The following is a 20,460-nucleotide window of genomic DNA, read 5'->3' on the forward strand; positions in this document are numbered from 1 at the left end:
CCCACTGGGCCCCTCTGCTTTGCAGTGCCTAGAAAGGTCCATATGACCCAAGCCCAACAATTCTAAGGTGAGCCCCAAGGTACAGGGCAAATCTGGTGACTTGTGCAAGGTAACACAGAAGAGTCAATCTACCCACTACACCACTCTTGGCCACCATCCATGTCCTGTCATTTCTGACCTTTTTTTATTCCTCTTTCTTGCCTCTGCCTCCTGTGTATTGGGCTGACTGCCCGACCTTTTCCCAATCCCCATGGTATTGGAGGGTGTCTTCAGCCCACTGCCCATGGGCTATGTGCCCAGCACAGGCTCACTGTCCACTCTGAGGCTGCATGGGAACAAAGCTTTCTGCCTATGGCTGTCTTGTTCGAAGAACCCCCAGAAGCCTGAGTCAGAGTAAGCTAGAGTGAGCAGAGGGAATTCAGGTGGAGAAAGCCGGGGAAGGCAGAATGACAGACTTCAAAGCGGAAGGGAGGATTTTTGGCTTGAGCACTGTAGTTGATTGAGCAGCAGAGTGACGGGCCAAATCTCTGATTTTGGGAAAACTCATTTTAGCAGCTGAGGCGGACCTGGAGCGGGAGCGTCGCTCTTCTTCCTGCACCCCAGCTCCAGTTTCCATGCCTTCGTGGAGGTCTGAGATGCAGTCACCTTCACTTGGTTTCTTGACATTCTTAGCTTGTCTGAAAGCTCAGCCGAGGGCTCCCTTGGTACGGGTGACACTGATCCCTAGAAGGTGGGAGTGCCTCCCAAGCCCCTGGGGCCGCCTTCCCTGGGGGGAAGCGGAATGGAAGCTGGTGGAGAGCCAGGACTGGGGCTTTTCCCGCCTCTTGCCCGCCCCCCCCCCCCCCCCCCCCCCCCCATCCCCAACCCCTTCTATTCTCCTAGTTCTAGGCACAGGGGCCACTTCTCAGCTTCACACATAGGATTTGCTTTCACATGGCTTGTCTTCCATTTGCCAAGTGAGGCAGAAACCACACAGACCCGTGGACTACAGGGTCAGGCTTCTGACTTCATATCTGAAGACGCTGAAGGAGCATCTTTGGTGTCCCGAAGCACTAGGGAAGGATTCTTGGCCAGGCAACTGGACCTCTCTTCTGCCACAGTCCAGCCGTCTGCCCGAGCTTTGCTTCCTTCCTTGTCCCTTTCTTTATAGGGTGGCACTGGGTTCCAAAACGTAATTACTAGTAGAGGATGCTTTGGAACCATCAGCCTCTGGGTTGTACCCTCCACCCCACCCCAAATCTGCTACCTGCCATCAGGCCTGTGGGGACGCAGTGGTCTGAGAAGCAGCAGGAAAACTGTATCCAGGTCACTTAGTGGGACGAGGTATACCCGCAAGAAGGGGGCGGGGGGGGGCAGTCATGAAGGGTTTGGAATAGCAAAGAGGACTTTATATTTGATAGTAGAGATAATAGGGAGATATGGGTTAATGGAGGAAACTTACGACCAAAGCTGTTTTAGGGAGACCTGTTTTTATGCTGGTGACTGAAGGCTGGATATTGCAGTTGCCTCTCAGTGCCAATACCACTGGCCCTTGGGCTCCCTCACACAGGCATTCCTCTGCTAATGATCTGCCTCAATTTCTCTGGCCAGGCTGCCCCCAGGGCCAGAAGGCAGTCCCCTCCCTTTGCCCCCTGGGCGTCCTTAGGCTCCTCGGAAACCCAGCGGAGGTCCCAGCTGGCCCAGGGGGCTTTGGTTGGCTCCCTCCGTGGGAAATTGACTTTGTGCAGACTTGGTCCGTGTGTGCTCGTTTCCCGAGGGGTCCCAGTAGAAGGGAAGCTGTGTGAGGGCAGGGCTGGTTTGATTTGTAGCTAGTCCCCGGGGGATCCTAGGCCAGGGCCTGCAGGGCTCCCAGGGTGGCCTGGGAAACTCATTCCCGAGCTGGGCAAATATTTTCATCCCAATAGCCACCAAAATCCCTCCTTGTCTGATGTGGGCCAAGTCAGGACCAGAGTACTTGGCGACCACGTGGCCTAATGGATAAGGCGTCTGACTTCGGATCAGAAGATTGAGGGTTCGAATCCCTTCGTGGTTGTTCCTCTGCCTCAGGCTTTTGCTCTGCAGCTTTCAAACTGGTTCTCTATCCGAAGTCCGGTCCCCATCTGGCCCTGGTTGCTCAGACTGTGGACAAAACGTTGATTTTTCTGGGTGATTATAAGGTCCTCCACCTTTCTTCCGGGATACCTCCCCCTCTCCCCCGGAACGGTGGGCGCATCCCCTGGACCTACGAGACTTTTGTAACTTCTCTGGTCAGGCTGGGGCTCGGCCTCTCCTCCGAGGAGGGTGGGGGAAGATTTGGTAGAGCCTCTCGGAGCCCAGGGTCACCTGCACGCACCCAGGAAGCGTCACTGGGGGTGTGCGGCGGACGCTGAGCTGGCCTGGGACCCTAGAGCTGTTATTCTGCCTCGGATGGGACAGACGCGGAGGCGAAGGCGGGGAGAGCCCAAGACACTCAGGGGACCTGTCCCACGGAGATTTCCACGTCTCTGGGCTGAGGTCCTCTCTTACCACCAGAGTGCTGCTTCCCCATCCCATCCTCCTCCGCTCCCGCAACCTCTTTCCCTCCCCAAGGGCGCTCGGAACTTTCCTAAAGTCTGGGGGGCGTGGTGCTTAGACCGAAAGGTTTCTCCAGCCTCTGCAGCCAAGGGCAGAAATATCCTCCCAAGACCCATCCCACTGTCCAACCTGCTGCTTCCTTCTGCAAACCCCGGAAACCAAGAAATAAAACCCAGCGGTGGTTGGAGAAGGTACTGGAACCCTAGATCTTCAGACTAAAAGTCTGGGCCTCTCCCCACTGAGTTATTTTCTCACGCCCTAGGGAAAGCTGAGGCTCCCTCCTGTGCTCACACCTACAGCCCACCCCAGACACAAAAACTGACTCTTGGGTCTTGGACCCTGGGGAAGACCCAAAGCCAGGGCTGCCTCCTTTACGAGCCTCTACCCAGCTCAGGAGCAGTTCAGTCCTCTCTGTGTGGAGGAGAGCACTGCAGGCTCAGGGCAGGCCAGGGAAGACCTTTGTTCCTCAGTTCCTCCCGGGAATGCTATACGATAAACACCGGCGCTGGTGTGTCTAAAAAGGTGTGGCAAGCTTTTAAGTTTATACGCAGCTGTATTTTACCTGTACTAATTACACCACCACCATCATTATCAAGTATTTAAGAAGGGGCCACATAGAGATGTTCATAAAGGAGTCAATGATTACTGAAACAAGGTGCTGGACGAGCCAAGAGGAGGGAGCCTCCAGGGTAAAGGGATGTGCCTTAGGAATGCATGGCATACCTCTTCCTCTACACAGGAATGAAGGAGGAGACCATAAAGGAGGAGAGCAGAGGGGGAGAGGACGCAGCTTAGTGGGAGAGGACGGAGCTTAGTGGGGGCTGTCATCGCTCGTCACGGATTTGGGGGATAGGCATAGATCAAGATCACCGAGGTCACAGGAGATGGAGAAGGTGGAGGTGGGCGAGGTGAGCTACCTGTTCCTTGGCTTCCCCTGGGAAGAGAGATTTTCCTTTCGGCCTCTGCTCTCTGTCCTCCTGGGGGTCCCTTTGGAGCCCTTAGCAAGTGAAGTGCATTTCAGTCTACAGCAAATGTCCATAGACATTTGGTAGGAGGAGGCCCAAAGGCTGGCGGCTTGTTCTGAGGCTACTCCCTAAGGGGCTCCCAAAATGAGGAAAGAGTCCTGTGCCAGAGTGGGTGTGGCTAACATCAAGAGCCTCTTTCCTACCCTCCCTGCTGGGCAGCAGAGCATCTTGGTGGAGGCAGCCTGGTGTCTGCTGCTTCTGGCTTTTGAAAATCATCCCCAGGAGAGCTTTTCCTCCCAGCCAGGAGTAAGAGAGGGAAAGTTCTCATGGCAATGATTTCTTTCTTCTTTTTAAAAATCCCTTTTAGTTGACAGCTTTTGTTTTTACATAACCTCAAATTCCCAGTGTTCTCCTCCTGCTGCCTTCCTGAGGATTCTTGCTTGTTTGTCATTCGAGTCCCTCACTCATGCCCTTCACCCCTTCTCCCTGGGTCCTCTTATGAGCCCGCTCCATGACCCCACTCCAGCAAACATCCCTCCTCTGGCAGGCAGCTCCATGTTTCTGTCATTGCTGGTTCCTAATAACAACTGACATCTCAACAGAACTTCTCAGCCTGGAATGAGTGCTTGGCATACATCGTCCCTGCCAGCTTGCATCCTGAGACTTGCCAAAAGAAGAGACTGAGTCTCACAGAGGCCAAGGCTAGCCAGCTAGGTGGTATACTGGATAGAATGGCCCGGTCTGAAGCTAGAAAGACTCATCTTCATGAGTTCAAATCTCATCTCAAGGTACTTCCTAGCTGTGTGACCCTGGTCAAGTGCCTTAACCCTCTTTGCCTCAGTTTCCAGATCTATTAAATGAGCTGGTGGAAAGAAATGGCAAACCACTCCCATATCTTTGCCAAGAAAGGGTCACATGGGGTCACATCAACCAAAAGGGATCAAATTTAAAGGCAATCATCTAGGTAAAACATTTAGCAAAATTTAAAATACTTTATTAATGTTAATTATTATTATCATTATTGTTATTATTCATTATGAGATCCTCCTTAGCTCTGGTTTGAGACTATATACAACCCTCCACTTCCTCTCTGTACATACATTACAAACGTAGTAGCCAGGTTTGAACTCCCTCCTGGCTGTGCTTCTGGCCACCCTGGCGGTGGTCACTGCTTGCAGTGGCTTCTCAGAGGAAATTAACTCCAGCCTCTAGGGGGCTTCATGTGGACAATGCCCTTAGAACAGACTAGAGGACACCTCGAGTGATGGCTGTTAACAAGGAGCTCTCCCTCCCCCCTCTTATCCTATACAATTTTCTGCTCATCTTTTAAAGCTCAAGTTTGATCTCATCTCCTGCATGAAGGAAGCCATCCTTCCTCATCCCCTTTGTAGGCATTGTCTTACTTAAGACCCTTGGACTGAGACTTTGCGACAGGGCGCTATGGCCAACAGAGTTCAGCAACTTAGTGAGCATGAATGATGCAATAAACTTGCAAGCTATCTTATAGGTCTGGGGTGAGCTCCTCCTGCCCCATCTTCTTCCCCCAACTCCCACCTTCTCCAATCAATGGCCTCCCTAGAGGCAACCTTGTGCCTGGGTATCCGGGATATCTCATCCACTAGACCACCATAGTAAACCTGGGTAACAGATGCTTTATTATTTATGTATTAGGTAGAAATATTTGAGAAGATGCCTGAAAATACTCCAAATATTAGTATGAGATATTTCTAGATTAAGTACCATTTCTTAATCCCTTAAATGAATAAATACTGCTGAGCACCAGGAAGGAATGCAGGTATGGAGGATGAAATGAACTGGCCAAGGGAGCCAGGTACCTTCCTGGTGTCTAAACCAGTGGGCTTGTCCTTTGATTTGCTTAGGAGGCTAATGGAAAGCCAGCCAAAACCTTAATTCTCTTCCCCTTAGGGGCCTTGATTAATTTCCTCTTAAGTCTACACAGTCTCAACATCATGAAAATAGTCTTGTAAAATATGTATCAAAGGGAAGCAGGGATACTAAAAATGATATTTTCATCAGATTTATCTCCATAGGTTTAGTTGCCTTTCAGTTATGATTATAAATTACTGTGAGAACAAATCATTTTTATACTACCATTTGCCTTCAGAAGGGTTCTAGACAGGCTTCTTACCTTCCACTTTATCAAATTAAGAACCTCATAGATGAAAAAAAATATAGGCCATTTGAATATTTGAAATAGAAAAGTTGTTGGCTCAGCCACAGAGAAAGTAATTTTTTTGCTTGCTTTCTCACTATAAATTACCCAGAGTTTAAATGACACAATTCACTTATTCTGGGAAATATGAGACTATTCTCTCTATTTCTGCTAAACTAGACAGGTTGGGTATCAAAAAAAAAAAAAAAAAGGAGAAACAGAAAATGTAAAACAACCTCAGAAAACCAAATAGAAAGAAATCAGTGAATGTTTCAGGTCATTATTCTTTTTCCTCAAACTAAGAAAAACCCAAAGCTCATCCATTTTTTGGCTGCATCTTCCAGGGTCCTTGAGCTAAGTTGGAAAATGTTGCTTATTGATAACAGGGGAACTGGATTTACCATTATTTATTTGCTATTGTTTATAGTAAAAGCAGAGAACATTGTGTTGCTGTCAGTGGTAAAATTCTGAGACCCCAAGCCTTGGATGTGAGATGGAGACTACTGTCTGAAACATGATGTAATGGTACTGGAGAAGGTAGTGACTTCTAAAGCCGAATGCATATATGCAATGATTCTTCTCTTTTATAATGAGTGAGGTAGATGTCTTGCTAGGGAATTTAGTAGGAAGGCCAAGGAAAATCAGAAGAAAAAATAGACTCCCTGTTCTTTCCAGTCAAGCATTTGTTAAATGCCTACTATATGTCAGGTGCTTTCCTAAGCACTGAGGGTGCAGAGAAAGGCAAAACATGGTTTCTTTCCTCAAGAAACTCACACTTTAACAGGAGAGACAAGGTGCTGGTTGGTTGGTCGCTGTCCTTGGTGCTTGAAGAGGACCACAATGCATCTCTAGGTTGGGGTCAGTGTGTATTGACTGGCTGATCAGACCAATCCACCACAGCTGTGGTGCAGAGAGTCCATATGAACATTTGGAATGGAGATATCTTTACATTTGTCCTTTGAGTTACTGCAATGCTGCTTTTCCCATTGAGCACAGCCCCTCCTTTGGTGTGGCACACAGTGCTGGGGAGTCCTCTGCCAGTGTCTCCCACATCTCCCAATCGATTCCAACGTTCTTCAGGGAGACCTTGAGACAACATGCCAACAATTATGGGCAAACAAGATATAGACAGAAAAACTATAGTTAATCAACAGAAGGAAGGCACTAATGCTAAGCGGGGTGGGGAAAGTCATTTTGCAGGAAATGAGATTTTAGCTGAGACTTGAAGGAAGCTAGCAATGTTCCTACCAATCTTCATGCTGAAGCTAGAGAATTTCAGGGAAAATTTGAGTTTCCATCTGACTCTGCTTTTCCTCTCAAATACACTCTAAATACGCTCTACCTTTTTATGTATTTTTATAATAAAAGCATTTATTAAATGATCAATACTATGTAACTATATACTTAACATTACATGTATAGCTATCATTATTTAAGACAGCAATCAGTACACTTTACATAGCAATTTGATGCTTGCAAACCACTACCAGGGCATGTCCCACTCAAATAGAGACTTACTAATAGGTATTTTTTCAATTGATCTCACCTCTCTGAATTAATATTAACCATGAATAAAAATACATGATTATCTCTGCCTCATGTGGATATGAGGGCTCAGAGATGAGGCTCCAGGCTCCCCAGTTGTAAATGTGATATGAAATGAACAAAGTCAATGATTCTAAATATCATTATGGCATGGGAACCAGAGATAAGTTTTGTGCCTCACTTGAGTTTAATATTGGAATAAAATGAGACCCTTGCAGGCCACTTAACAGTTAAAAAGGTTTCTTATTGTTCCGTGTGTCTGACTCCCAATTGGGGTTTTCTTGGCAAAGATATTGGATAGTGGTTTGCCTTTTCCTTCTCAAGCTCATTTAATAGATGAGGAAACTGAGGCAAACAAGGTTAAGTGACTTGCCAAAGGCTATACAGCTATTAATTGTATGAGGCTCAATTTAAAATCAGGAAAATGAATATTCTTGACTCCTGAGTGCTCTACTCACTGGGATACAGAACTCAGCTCAAAAATGTCCTGATTGAGAACTGGTTAAGTTAAACTGTTTAAGAAGTATTGAACTTCAAATTAAGGGCTATTGAGTTTTCCCCAGAAGCCTTTATTTTGTGGATCCTAGTTCAGAATGATTTCAGTGTGGTATCATCTTTAACCAGGGCTAAAGCAATCTCTCACGTTCTCTTTTACCTCAATAATTTGAATGAAAATTGTTAATTTTTCTAACTGGAGTACTATTGGAAAATAACTTTCAAACATTTTAAAAATGAAAACTAAAGCCAATCAATCTATTTCTCCTTGACTTCCTCCCACCCCCCCCCCGCCCCTTGGTATTACAACTTCCATGGGGTAAAATTGAAGGCCCGATATTGGCCAATCTATTGTCATGAGAAATCTTGCTTTTGAAACTATCTAAAGATGTGAGACCACATTCCCTGAAAGATTCCAGGCGACACCTAATCTTTTATCTTCAATGTCCAAGGGGCAGTTGTAATCTGTGTAAAGTTTTTCAAGTAGGATAATTAGATTCTTAGTTTAATGACCTGCTGTATCAGGAGGAGTTTATTTACTCAGAGATGCCATCAGTGGAACAGGAAAATGCCATTTGAGTTAGTGACCTTTCTGGAGAAGTCAGATGTTAGCACAGCAGCTGCCTGTCTGAAATGTCACATCTAATGGAGAATGTTCTAATGAATGGCATCTGTAAGTAAAATGAGCTCATTCTTAATGGAGGAGATTTTCTAAGTGATGTTAGCATCCTGAAGAATAACCTTGGTTAGTGACAACAGCTTGTGCCCACAGTGAGAGCCTTTGCTTTTAGAGACCCATAGACCATGCATGGAAAGGGGCTCTGGACAGTACTGGGTTACAGTGTGGAAACCCTCTTCTGTTTTTAAGTAAAAATGAATAATTTCTCAAAATTCTAAACTAAATACACAATAAAGAACATTATTATATATAAAGCAAAGAAGAAGATTAGATGAAAAACCTCTAATCTCTTACATATAACTGGCTTTTTTTTGAGAGTTAAAATTATTTAATATTAACTTAGTCGTGTAATAATAGCTTTGCAAATATTGCCCCATTTTTCTCTTCACAACAATCCTGGGACATAGGAGCTATTATTACTCCATTTTGCAGATGAGGAAATTGAGGCAGACAGTTTAAGTGACTTGCCATAGGCACACAGTTGGTAAGTGTCTCAGGTGAGATCTGAACTCAGGTTTTCCTGACTCCTGTGTGGTTACTCAATCTATCAGGGTACTTAGCTGTCTTCAAAACTTGATGCCAAATATCAATAAAAGCAGGTTAATTTACTTTGAACTACTTGTGTTTAAATATTTCATTTTAAATAGTTAATTTAAAAAACAATTTTAAATATTCAAATACTTATGCTTTAAATGTTGGTCTAAGATCCTGCCAAATGATTTCCTGGCAAAATGACATTGAACCATCTGTATTTTAATGACCTGGACAGTCAGATTAAAAAGCACTGGTTCTCTAGCCAAGCAATTTCTGGGGTTTTCTGTTGAGAAGGAATACTCTCTTGTACAATTAAACTCTGTCAATATTTGTCTTCAAGTATGAGTTTCCTTTCTTTGTTGAAAATTAAAGCACTCTCCTCTTTTTTTTGAAGGGGGAAAGCAGGGCAATAGAAGTTCAGTGACTTGCCCAAGGTCACACAGTAAGTGGCTGGATTCAAACTTGGATCTCCCTGATACCAGGGTTTGTGTGCTGTTCACTGTGCCACATAGCTGCCCCTTTCATTCTTCTCTGTTCAAAGGTGTTGCTTAAAACTAAATATCAGCATAGTGGATAATACTCTAAAACTGTAAGTCAAGGGTGGGGGAGTGGTGCTGTGAACAGAGAGAGGGGCCTGAAGTCAGGAAAATCTGGCCTCAGGCACTGACCAGCTGGGTGACCCTGGGCAAGTCACTTAACTGCTGTCTGCCTCAGTTTTTTCATCTGTAAAATGAAGACAATGATTATGTGTATATATACATATACATACACACATATGTGTGTGTTTGTATGAATCCAGGGCATTTAATGTCATAACTTTTATCACACATTTGTTCTTCCATTGCCATTGACTTTTCATCTTATAGAACCATGCATGTGCTCTGTCCTTCTGGCCCATGTTATTATTACTTTTTTGATATTTAATAAAAGTTCTTAAAAGCATATTTTTATATATTACTAATACTTGTCCATCTTAATTGTATCATGGTATTTCATTACATGAATGAGCCATAATTTTTTTGAGTACTTCTATATTTCTAGCCATTGAGGCCATGTTTCCTGCTTTGGTCCTTTCTAGACATCCTCGACCTTTGAACATCTCCTGTCAAAGTACTTTGTGTTTACTTTATAAGAATATTGTGTATGTCTATTTTACCTATGATTATATGTATACATCTTATCACACTTTGAAGAACATAAGCTCCTTGAGGGAAGACCTTAGCCCAATGGCTGGCACACAATCAGTGATTAATAAATACTTATTGATTGATTGACTTCCAGAAGTTCGGGGCCATGCTGGTAAATAGGACAGGTTGCCCTCTGGAAAAATGAATTATTGTTTGATATATGTTTGGTCTTAATCTCCATTATTAACCTTTTCTCCATCATGTTCTTGTTTGGAGAATCATCAAAACAGTAAATCAAGCCCTGATCGTTAGGGATTTCTGAGGTATAAATGCCCAGGTGGGATATTTAAAAATGGGCTATCCTGGACTTGATTTGAATTGGTTCTAGCAAAAATCTCGGAGGACTCTAGTTTGTTCAGTTACAAATAATGCTGCTGTAAAAATCTGAAAATAGAAGTTTTTTTGTAACATACTAAGAGTATAGGCCCAATAATGTCAAGACTGGGACAGGGGTGCAGCCAATGTGGTCTCGAGGCTGCAGGTTCCCCACCCCAGTTACCAGGATAGAGGGTATGTTTCTTTTTTAGCTCCTACTGCAAATTGCTGGATTCTTTTCCTTTAATAAAAGGAATTTTATTTTCTCAAATATTGAGCATATTTTTCTCCTTCCCCTGTCCCTCCAGGGGAAAAAAAGCCCAAATATTTATAGAACATAAGAATAGTCAAATAGAATCAATTCTCACGTCAGCCACATCCCAAAATATGTGTGGTGTTTAAATGTGTAACACATTCCTCTCATCACTTTCAAGTTTATTTCTTTCTGAACTTCTTTCGTACATTTCCCCAAATCTTTCAATAACCTTCTTTTCTTCCTTCTGTTTTTCAATGGAGGGAGAGGGGTTCTATCATAGGATTTCTATCAGTGCTTTGCTATTATAATAGTTACCTCTCCCTGTCCCCCAAAATGGCTATAACTGAGAAAAACAAACAAAACCAAACCTCATAGCAGATGTTCAGAGTGAAGCAAGACAAATTCCCATGTCGGCTATGTCTCAAAATGTATATTTTATCTGTGCTTGAGTCCCTCATCTATTTGTTAATAGGTAGGAGACATCTTCATTAGTGTTCCTCTGGAATTATAATCCATTGTGCAGTGCAGGATTTCACAATGGAAAAAATATGAATATTGTGAGAGAGTTTCTATAAGATTTAATTCAACTCAACACATATTTGTTAAGGTATTGCTCTGTATACCACAGATACAAAGTGTGATGTGTATTTAGTAATATTACTGCCCTCGGGTAGCTTATAGTCTAGTAGGGGGTTGGGACTCTAGGCACAAATGTATGTGGAAGGAGGGAGAATGTGATGAGTCAAAAACAGGCAGGGACAAGGCACTGTAAGAAATCTGAAGAGAGAGGGTATAAGAAGGAAAGCAGCTCCATTCACATTAGTAGAGAGAGCTTCACAGAGGCTGTGGGCACCTGGTGTGGGGCTTAGAGAAGGAAGAGTAGAGAGGACAAAGGAAAGAGTTTGTGGCTGTTACTCCCTCTCTAGTCATGTTCAGTGCACATGTTGCTGTTCTGTTTCTGTGTCACCACACCCCACATTGTGCATCTGCCTTTGTCATCTTCCTTTTTTTTATAGTGTGACTCTGGGCCTGCCCTGGGGTGGGGCAGAGAGTCAAGAGAACTGGGAAGAGGAGAGACCTCCTCTCAATGAGCTGGGCTGACCTTGCCCTCCCATTTTGGACATGTGGGAGCATGGGGCAGGTGAAATGACAAGAGCTGGTAAAAAAGTCACATTATAGTGGCTACCTTTGGATACCGAGCCTCTCTAAATGGAGCTTGGCTGGCTCTCTAGTTCCAGTGAGACCGGTGCCAGCCTGTACACAGTGAGTAAAGCCAGACAAAGCCTGGTAGAGCTTACCCTGCCCCTACCACAAAACTACCTAAATGGCATGGCATGATTTATTCATTAATATCCAGTAGACATTTGTTAAATAATGGCCATGGACAGAGGGCTATGCCTGCTGCTGGTAAAGATAAAATGTTTACATAAGTCACAGAGCGAACAGAACTTTAAAGTGTTAGTTAAATACCAGTTATTATTACTATATTTTCATCATCATCATCATCATCATCATCATCATCATCATCATCATCATCATCATCATGCAAGGCAGAAGCTTGGAAATCTCTAAGACAGAACATCTTCTAGTATCATTTTACAAATTAAATAATGTATCCAAGAGTTAAAATGACTTATCCAAGGTCACAAAGGCAGCATGAGGAAGCACTGAAATTCAGTGCTTTGTCTATTCTACAACCAGGTGGCTATGCTGCAGCTACTTGAGTTCTACTTTCTCATTCATTCTTCAGCTCTTCTGTTTAATGAATGAATTCAGCCCATTAAAATATGAGTATAATTTTGGCTGGCTTTTTGCTCCATCAAAGTATATTTTGTTTGCTATAACAATGTAAACACTAGATACCTGCAATTTGTTTTCCTTCAAACAATCTCTTTCTGATAAATAATCTAAATTTCAACCTTAATAAGTAGCAGAGGGTGCTACAGTCATATTTTACCAGGAAGCTGGGGTATAGTGAATAAATCATTGGATGCAGAGTCAAGATGACCTGGGTTTGAATCCTACCTCAGGTCTATGATCCTGGCCAAGCTGCTTCACCTCTCTTATACTCAGCTTTTTCATGTATAAAATGAGGAAAATAATGGCATCTGTCTCACAGAGTTGTTGTGAGGGTCAAACGAGATAAAATATTGGGAGCACTTTGTGAGAACCAAGTTGGTGTGTAAGAGCTATTGTCACAGTCACTATTGCTGTCACTGAATGTCTTGGAGGAGCACTGAGGATGGTCACTATTGCCTCATCAGAATACAGAGAGCTTTGGGGGACATCTATATAGGCATGTTAGATTTCACCTTGCCTCTGAACTGTTCTCCTTATAGTCAACGTATTTTGGCAAGCTGGGTCAGGGATTTAGAATCCTTACCTTACTTGTGGTCATTTCCTCCAAGGACAATTGAGTAGTTGCTAAAGACTTTGTCTTTAACTCTGACCCAAGGATCCATACTTTCTGCCCTCATAGAAAAGTCAACTCCAAGTGTAGATGTGTCCAAGTCAGGAGGGGTGTTTGATCTCTTTGATCTCTCAAGGTCATGAGAGAACAGAAGGGGCATCTCTAAAACCCAAGGTCAGGCTTGTTGAGCCAGAACATGGGCTTCAGCTGCTATGTAGAATGGTGGGGTTGTCCCAGGGGAGGGATAGAGTCCCCCACGCTTCATGGGAAGCAGCTCCATTCACATCAAGAAAATGGAGAAGAGAAGAAAACACTGGAAGTGAGGACGTGACTTTAAAGGACTCACTAAATCATCAACTACTCCTACTCAGTAGTCAATAAGTAGACGGCTTCACCTCTCCCCCCAAAGCAAATTTCAGCACCGAGTCACTGGGAACAGCAGCCACAGGCTTCTCAGCCTCCAGACTCCAAACAGCCTTCAAGTGCTGAAGGAGATTATCAAGGGCGGGTCAGCACGAGTGCTCACAGTTCCTGCTTATAACACATAGTTTAAACTGCTATGTATGTGAGATTACTACTATTGCTGCTGCTGCTGCTGCTCCCACTCCTACTTCATGGCACAATGGTAAAGCACTAGGTCTGGAGTCAGGAAGACTTGAGTTCCAATCCAGCCTTAGGCACTACTACCTGTTTCACCTTGGGGAGATCACATAATCTCTGCCTGCCTCAGTTTCCCCATCTGTGAAATGAGGATAACAACAGTATCTATCCTCTAGGGTTGTTCTGAAAATAAAATGAAATGATATTTGTACAGTAGTTTAAAAAAATGGAGGAAGGGAAGGCAATTCATTTTAAGTGACTTGCCCAAGGTCACACAGCTAGTAAGTATATTAAGAAAGAGACTTGAACTAAGGTCCTCCTGACTCCAGGGCTGGTGCTTTCTCCACCGCACGATCTAGCTGCCCAGCAGAGTCCTTGGTAAACCTTAATACTAGCTATTACTCTCCTCATTTTACAGATGAGGAGACTGAGTAAGGAACTCAAGCAAGATTACATAGATAGAAAGGTGGAGGTCAGGTTGGAAACCCAGCTCTCTCCTCACCTCAAGTCCAACTTTCTTGACTCTCCCACATCATTCCCATTGTCAAAGGCCATAGAGAATGCCCCAGAGCCCCGAGCCTTCTCTTCTGCCCCATTACACACACTCTCTGCTCACAGGCCTAACTCACCCCCCCAGCTGGAGAAATTCCAGTGACTCCCTTTTGCTTCTAGGCTCAAAAATAATGTTTGGCATTGAGAACCCTTCCTGGCTGGTTTCAGCCTGCCTTTCCAGGTCTGGTGCACCTAACTCTTCTCTCTTTCTGGAAATATGAAGCTCTTATCTCTGTGTTTTCACACCTCCCTGACTTACCTCAGACCCATAGAAACCTTAGTTGCTGTCAAAGCTCTGCTCAAATGCTTCCTCTTTCAGGCAGTGTACCTTGATCTCATAACCTCTCCCTCCAGTGACTGGTGTATTAGTGCTAATTATTCTGTAGATGTTGTTGGTCATGTCTGACTGTGACCCCATTTGGGGTTTTCTTGGCAAAGAGGCTGGTGTGGTTTGTCATTTCCTTCTCTGGGTCATATTTTTCAAATGAAAAATTCTATTTCCTTTTTTAATATTAAATTAATTTTTATGTTTATTTTTAGTTTACATCATTCATTTCTACAAGATTTTGAGTTACTAATTTTCTCCCCATCTTTCCCCTACCCACCACTCCAAAAACAGTGATCTCACTGTATACCCCCTCCCCCAATCTGATTTCTCCCATATCCTCCCCCATCCCCCCTCTGACTTTCCAGTAGGGCAAGATTGATCTCTATAGCCTAGTGCCTGTATATCTTATTTCCCAGTTGCATGTAAAAAAATAATTATATATGTTTTTAAACATTTTATTTTAAAACTTTGAATTCCAAATTCTTTCCCTTTCTCCCTTATCATCCACCCTTACTAGGAAGATTATCAATTCAATATAGATTGTACATTAGTAGCTACATAAAACACTTCCATAGTAGATATATTGTGAAAGATTGACTATATTTCCCTCCATCCTATCCCGTCCCCCACTTGTTCTATTCTCTACTTCGACCCTGTCCCTTTTCAAAAGTGTGTGATTGCCTCCCCCCTAACCTGCCCTCCCCTCCATCATACCCCCTCTCCTCCCCTTCCTTTTTACTCTCCTATAGGGCAAGATAAGCTATTTAGTGTATATGTCATTCCCTCCCTAAGCCAAATTAAATGAAAGTAAGGTTGACCCATTCCCTTTTGCCTCCTGTTCTTCCCCTCCATTGTAAAAGTTTTCCCTTGCCTCTTCTATATGAGATAATTTACCCCATTATGTCTCTCCCCATCTCCTCTCATTATATTCCTCTCTCGCCTCTCAACTTCACCTTTTAAGTATCATCCCCTTCTATTAAATTGGTCCTGTGCCCTCTATCTATGTATACCTGTAAAATATGTATTCATATGCCTATTTACCCTCCTATATAGATGTATGTAAACATAAACATATACATATACACATACACATACATATACATATTCCCTTCAACTATTCTTATACTGAGAAAAGTTTCATAAGGTACAATTACTATTTTTCCATGTAGGAATGTAAATAGTTAGATGTTGATAAGTTCCTTATGATTTCTTTTCCCTGTTTACCTTCTCATGCTTCTCTTGCTTCTTGTATCTGAATGTCAAATTTTCTATTAAACTGTTTTTTTTTCATCAAGAATGCTTGAAAATCCTCTATTTCATTGAATGACCATATTTTCCCCTGAAACATGATACTCAGTTTTGCTGGGTAGGTGACTCTTGGTTTTAATCCCAGCTCCTTTAACCTCTGGAATACCATATTCCAATCCCTTCCATCCCTCACTGTGGAAGCTGCCACATCCTGTGTTATCCTTGTTATGTATATTGAAATTGTTTCTTCCTGGCTGCTTGTAATATTTTCTCCTCAATTTGGGAATTCCAGAACCTGGCTATAATATTCCTAGGAGTTTTCTTTTGGGGATCTTTGTCAGGAGGTGGTGGGTGGATTCTTTCAACCTCTATTTTGTCCTCTGGTTCTAAAACATCAGGGCAATTTTCCTTGAGAATTTCTTGAAGGATTATTTCTAGGTTCTTTTTTTGATTGTGCCTTTCAGGTATCCCAATAATTTTTAAATTATCTTTCCTGGATCTATTTTCCAGGTCAGTGTTTTTCCCAATGATATATTTCACATTGCCTTCTATTTTTTTCATTTGTTTGGATCTGTTTAATAGTATTTTAATTTCTTATAAAGTCACTAGTTTCCATTTGTTCCAATCTAATTCTGAAAGAATGATTCTTTTCAGTGAGCTTTTGAGATTCTTTTTCCATTTGCCAAATTTGGCTTACAACATTTTTCTCCTCAATGCCTTTTTGAGCCTCTTTTGCCATTTGAGTTACTCTATTTTTAAGGTGTTATTTTCTTCAGTAAGGTTGTTGACTCTCATTTCATAATTTTATTGCATCATTCTCATTCCTCTTCCCAATTTTTCCTCCACTTCTCTTATTTGGTTTTCAAAATCCTTCTTAAGCTCCTCCATGGCCTGTAACCAGTTAGTATTTTTCTTGGAAGCTTTTGGTGCAGGAGTTCTGACTTCAGTGTCTTCCTCCTGTTCCACGCTTTGATCCTTTTTGTCCCCCAAAATACGAGTCTAAACACGAGCTGTGCTTGCTTTGTTTCCTTTGCCTGCTCTTATTGCCACTCAATTACTTGACTTTTGAGCTTTTTGCCACAGCTTTTTTTTTGAGCTTTTTTGAACTCTGCTTTCAGAGAAGAGAGCTTTGTCCTAAATCACTGGGGTTTTCACAGCTGCTGGAGCTATTAGTTGGCTGTCCTCTCTGAAGCCTCGACCAGCTCTGGCACCTGGTCACCCACCCCAGGACCTCCACCCTAGACAGCAATCCAGATCCAAATAGGTTAAACCAAGAGAGATTACCCCTCAGAATGGTTGCTTGGTCCCCATACAACCTGCCAGCCAGGAGCTCTGAGGAAACCACAGGGTGGCTTGGCTTAGTGTGCATCAGCCACTTCTCTCTCTGCGGGGGGAGGGGGGGGGAGTCCAGACTGTACTCTTGGACTCCATGTTCTCAAAGTCAACTGACCTCTCACTTTGTCTTTGGCATCTATAGTCTGGAAACTGCCACAGCTGCTGGTGATCCACTCTCCCAACATCCCTGTAGCTGTGGCTGGTCAGGCCATCCTGAGGCTAAAACCTGGGCTCACCTGAGGCTGGCCTCTAGCCTCAGAGTGCTGAGATGAACCCTTCTTGCTGGTCTGCTGGGCTGTCTTCAGCAGGAGGTTTGTTTCTCTCTGTCATTTTGTGGGTTCTGTAGCCCTAAAGTTTGTTCAGAGTCATTTTTATAGGTATTTGATGTGGTTATGGAGGGAGCATATGGAGTTTTCCTGATTCTACTTCTGGGTCATTTTACAGAAGAGAAAATTAAGGCAAACAGGGTCAAATGACTTGCCTAGGGTCACACAGCTAGGAAGTGTCTGAGGCCAGATTTGAACTTAGGAAAATGAGTCTTCCTGAGTCCAGGCCTGGTGCTCTATCCTCTGTACCACCTAGCTGTTGTTTCTTACATTGTTTGCACTTAACTCTATATCCACAATTCCCCCCTCCATAATAGGATATAAGATCCTTGAGGGCAGGGATTGCTTTATTTGGATATTTGTATCTTTAGAGCCTAGAATAGTTCTTGGTACATAATGGATACTTAATAATGCTCCTGACATTTAAATAAATTCAACATGTCATCAATTCATCATCATCACAAGAGTCCCCAGCTAAGGAGTCATTGAGCAACTTCTTCCATAAAGTAGACAATGGGCACCATCTTCCTACAGTAAGAAACATTCTTCTGTCAGGAGGGAATGTGAAAAGATGGAAGATATTTAAAAAGAAAGGAAATAAAGTAGAAGAAATTCCAGTGGAATCAAGGCCCAGATCTAAATATCTTGGTAGTAACATATTCATTGAAATTGATGTCTATTGACAAACGAATTCCACAACATTGGAACCTGGGCCATCCATTCATCATAGGAGTATCCTTTCTGTCAAAAGTCTGGTAACAATTACTGGAACAGTCATGAAGGAACCTTCTCCTTATCCAAAGGCATGACTCACTGTCTGGACCACATTAAGGGAGAATTCAATAAGTTGTTACTTTTTAAGTGATGGAAAATTGATGATGCAACTATGCTTTCCAATAATTTATGGAAGTCAGAATAGATTAGTTTTCAAGTATATTTTAATCCATAAAGGTTTTCTTCACTGTTGGTTCTTTGAATGCTTGGCCTTTAGAAGGTGGAGACTCATAATGTGGATAAAACTGTGGTAAAACAGTCCAAAACAGCAATTAATTGGTATTTCAGAAGCCCTTGTGAGTTGGAAGGGACGTGAGTGGTGCAGAGGACAGAGTTCTGGAGTTAGAGTCAGGAAGATTTGAGTTTGAATCTTGCATCCAAGCAGTACAAGCAATGTGGCCCTACACAAGTCACTTAGCCCCTTTAGGTGTCATTTCCTCGTCTGTAAAATGACGGGGTCTTCTCCAGCTCTGAAGGCTGTGACCAGCACCCACTTAGTGCCGCTTGTGTCTGGACCAGAAGCTCTTCTCCGACATACCCTACGAGGAATTCTCTTGTCTCTGCCAGAATACCTTCAGTGAACTCTGCCTACACAGTCCATTCTGATTTCCGCACTTCTAATGGTCTGAATGCTTTTCTCACCTCGCACCTCAATCAGTTTGGCCCTTTGTACTTTTCATCCATTGATCCCGATTCTGCCCTCTGGTGGATTAAAAGGAAAAACGAGGCAGGATCTAGCACTAATGGTATCAGAGGAAGCTTCATGTAGCAGGAGGCACCTGGGGGTTGAACCCTGAGGAGTGACCAGGATTATAAAGCACAGAGATGAGGAGGGAGGGAATTCCAGGCAGGGTCAAGCCTGGTGGAGATGCATGGAGGCAAGGCATGGAATGTGGCATTTGGGAACAGTACATGGTCCTCTTTATTCTGTGGAGGAGGAGGAGAGAAATTTAGGGGATGTAAATACAAAAGATGGCCATAAAAATGTTGTAAAATAATAGTAGCTTCTACCTCATGGAGTGGTTGTGAGGCTGCAGTGAGAAAATGAATGCAAACAGTTTGCAAAATTTCAAGTGATTTAAATCTATTAGAGATATTATTTCTGTGTGTTCAGGAATGAACAAGTACTTGTACTAATAAGATTTAATCTTGTTCAGTCATGCCCCACTCTTCATGACTCCATTGGGGTTTTCTCTGCAAAGATACTGGAGTGACTCACCACTTCCCTCTCCAGCTCATTTTCCAGATGAGGAAATGGAGGCAAACAGGGTTAGGTGACTTGCCCAGGGTCACACATCTAGTCAAATCTGAGACCAGATTTGAGTCCAGGAGCACTCCATCCACTGTGCCACCTAGATGCCCAAGATTCAATCTCCTCAGCTTTTACAGAATTATCCATGACTCAGACTTAGATATAGCTGGGTGACTATGCACCCGATAGAGAGTTTGATTAATGACTTTCAAAATGGGGGAGAGACAAAAGAAAGAGGAGATTAGGTTCCCCCCAACCCTGGCTCATTATACCCCTATGATGCCTTTTACCTTATATTTTAGGTTGGGTTTATGTCCAGTGTCTCCACAGAAGATATTAACAGAGTCCCTCCTAGTGAAGGTGTTCAGAGCACAAAGGAGATATGGCAGAAATACAAGGGTGGCTGTTCATTTCCTCTATCACAGAAGAAAAGCTTAAAATACAGACTCATAAACGTATGTTAAAAGAATTGAAAATATAAAAAACAGTAAGCCCCCATCCTTATTCAATTTCCTTAGAAGAAAAGGGCCCCTGGCATTCACAAAGAGCTTTCAAGTTTCTATCCACGATATTAGCTGGTCTTCACAAGAGCCATGTGAGGTATGCAGGCTGGAAAGTGAAGGAAGAAATCAGATTTTGATCAGAGGACAGGAAATAAAAGAGTCCCCCAGTTTTCAGGGATTTACAATCCTCCAATGTTCGCTGGTTTATAAACCATGGTTTTGGCTGCAGAGAATCAAAGGAATCAGTCCCCAGTTCCAGGTATCATTGGCTAACCCGTTCTTCCCTTCTGACTTTTGGTTTTCATCATTTATTTTTAAATTTTTTTCTATTTTATTTTTCTAGTTACATGTTAAGACAATTTGAAACATTCATTGAAAATGATTTCTCAATTCTTTCTCTTTGTTTTTCTCCTCTGTGAGAGGACAAGTT

The 20,460-nt window shown here is 43.1% G+C and overlaps 1 non-coding gene across 1 annotated transcript; it reads left to right on the top strand.

The window, feature by feature from the left end:
• Nucleotides 1-1,959: 1,959 nt before the first annotated feature.
• On the top strand, nucleotides 1,960-2,032 carry TRNAR-UCG (transfer RNA arginine (anticodon UCG)). The gene has a single exon. It is a non-coding gene; the product is annotated as a tRNA-Arg (tRNA).
• Nucleotides 2,033-20,460: the final 18,428 nt, after the last annotated feature.

Source organism: Petaurus breviceps, unplaced genomic scaffold, assembly GCF_028583685.1.
Source record: "Petaurus breviceps papuanus isolate PSGF00001 unplaced genomic scaffold, PetGlider_PUasm1.0 689, whole genome shotgun sequence".
Classification (NCBI taxonomy): domain Eukaryota; kingdom Metazoa; phylum Chordata; class Mammalia; order Diprotodontia; family Petauridae; genus Petaurus; species Petaurus breviceps.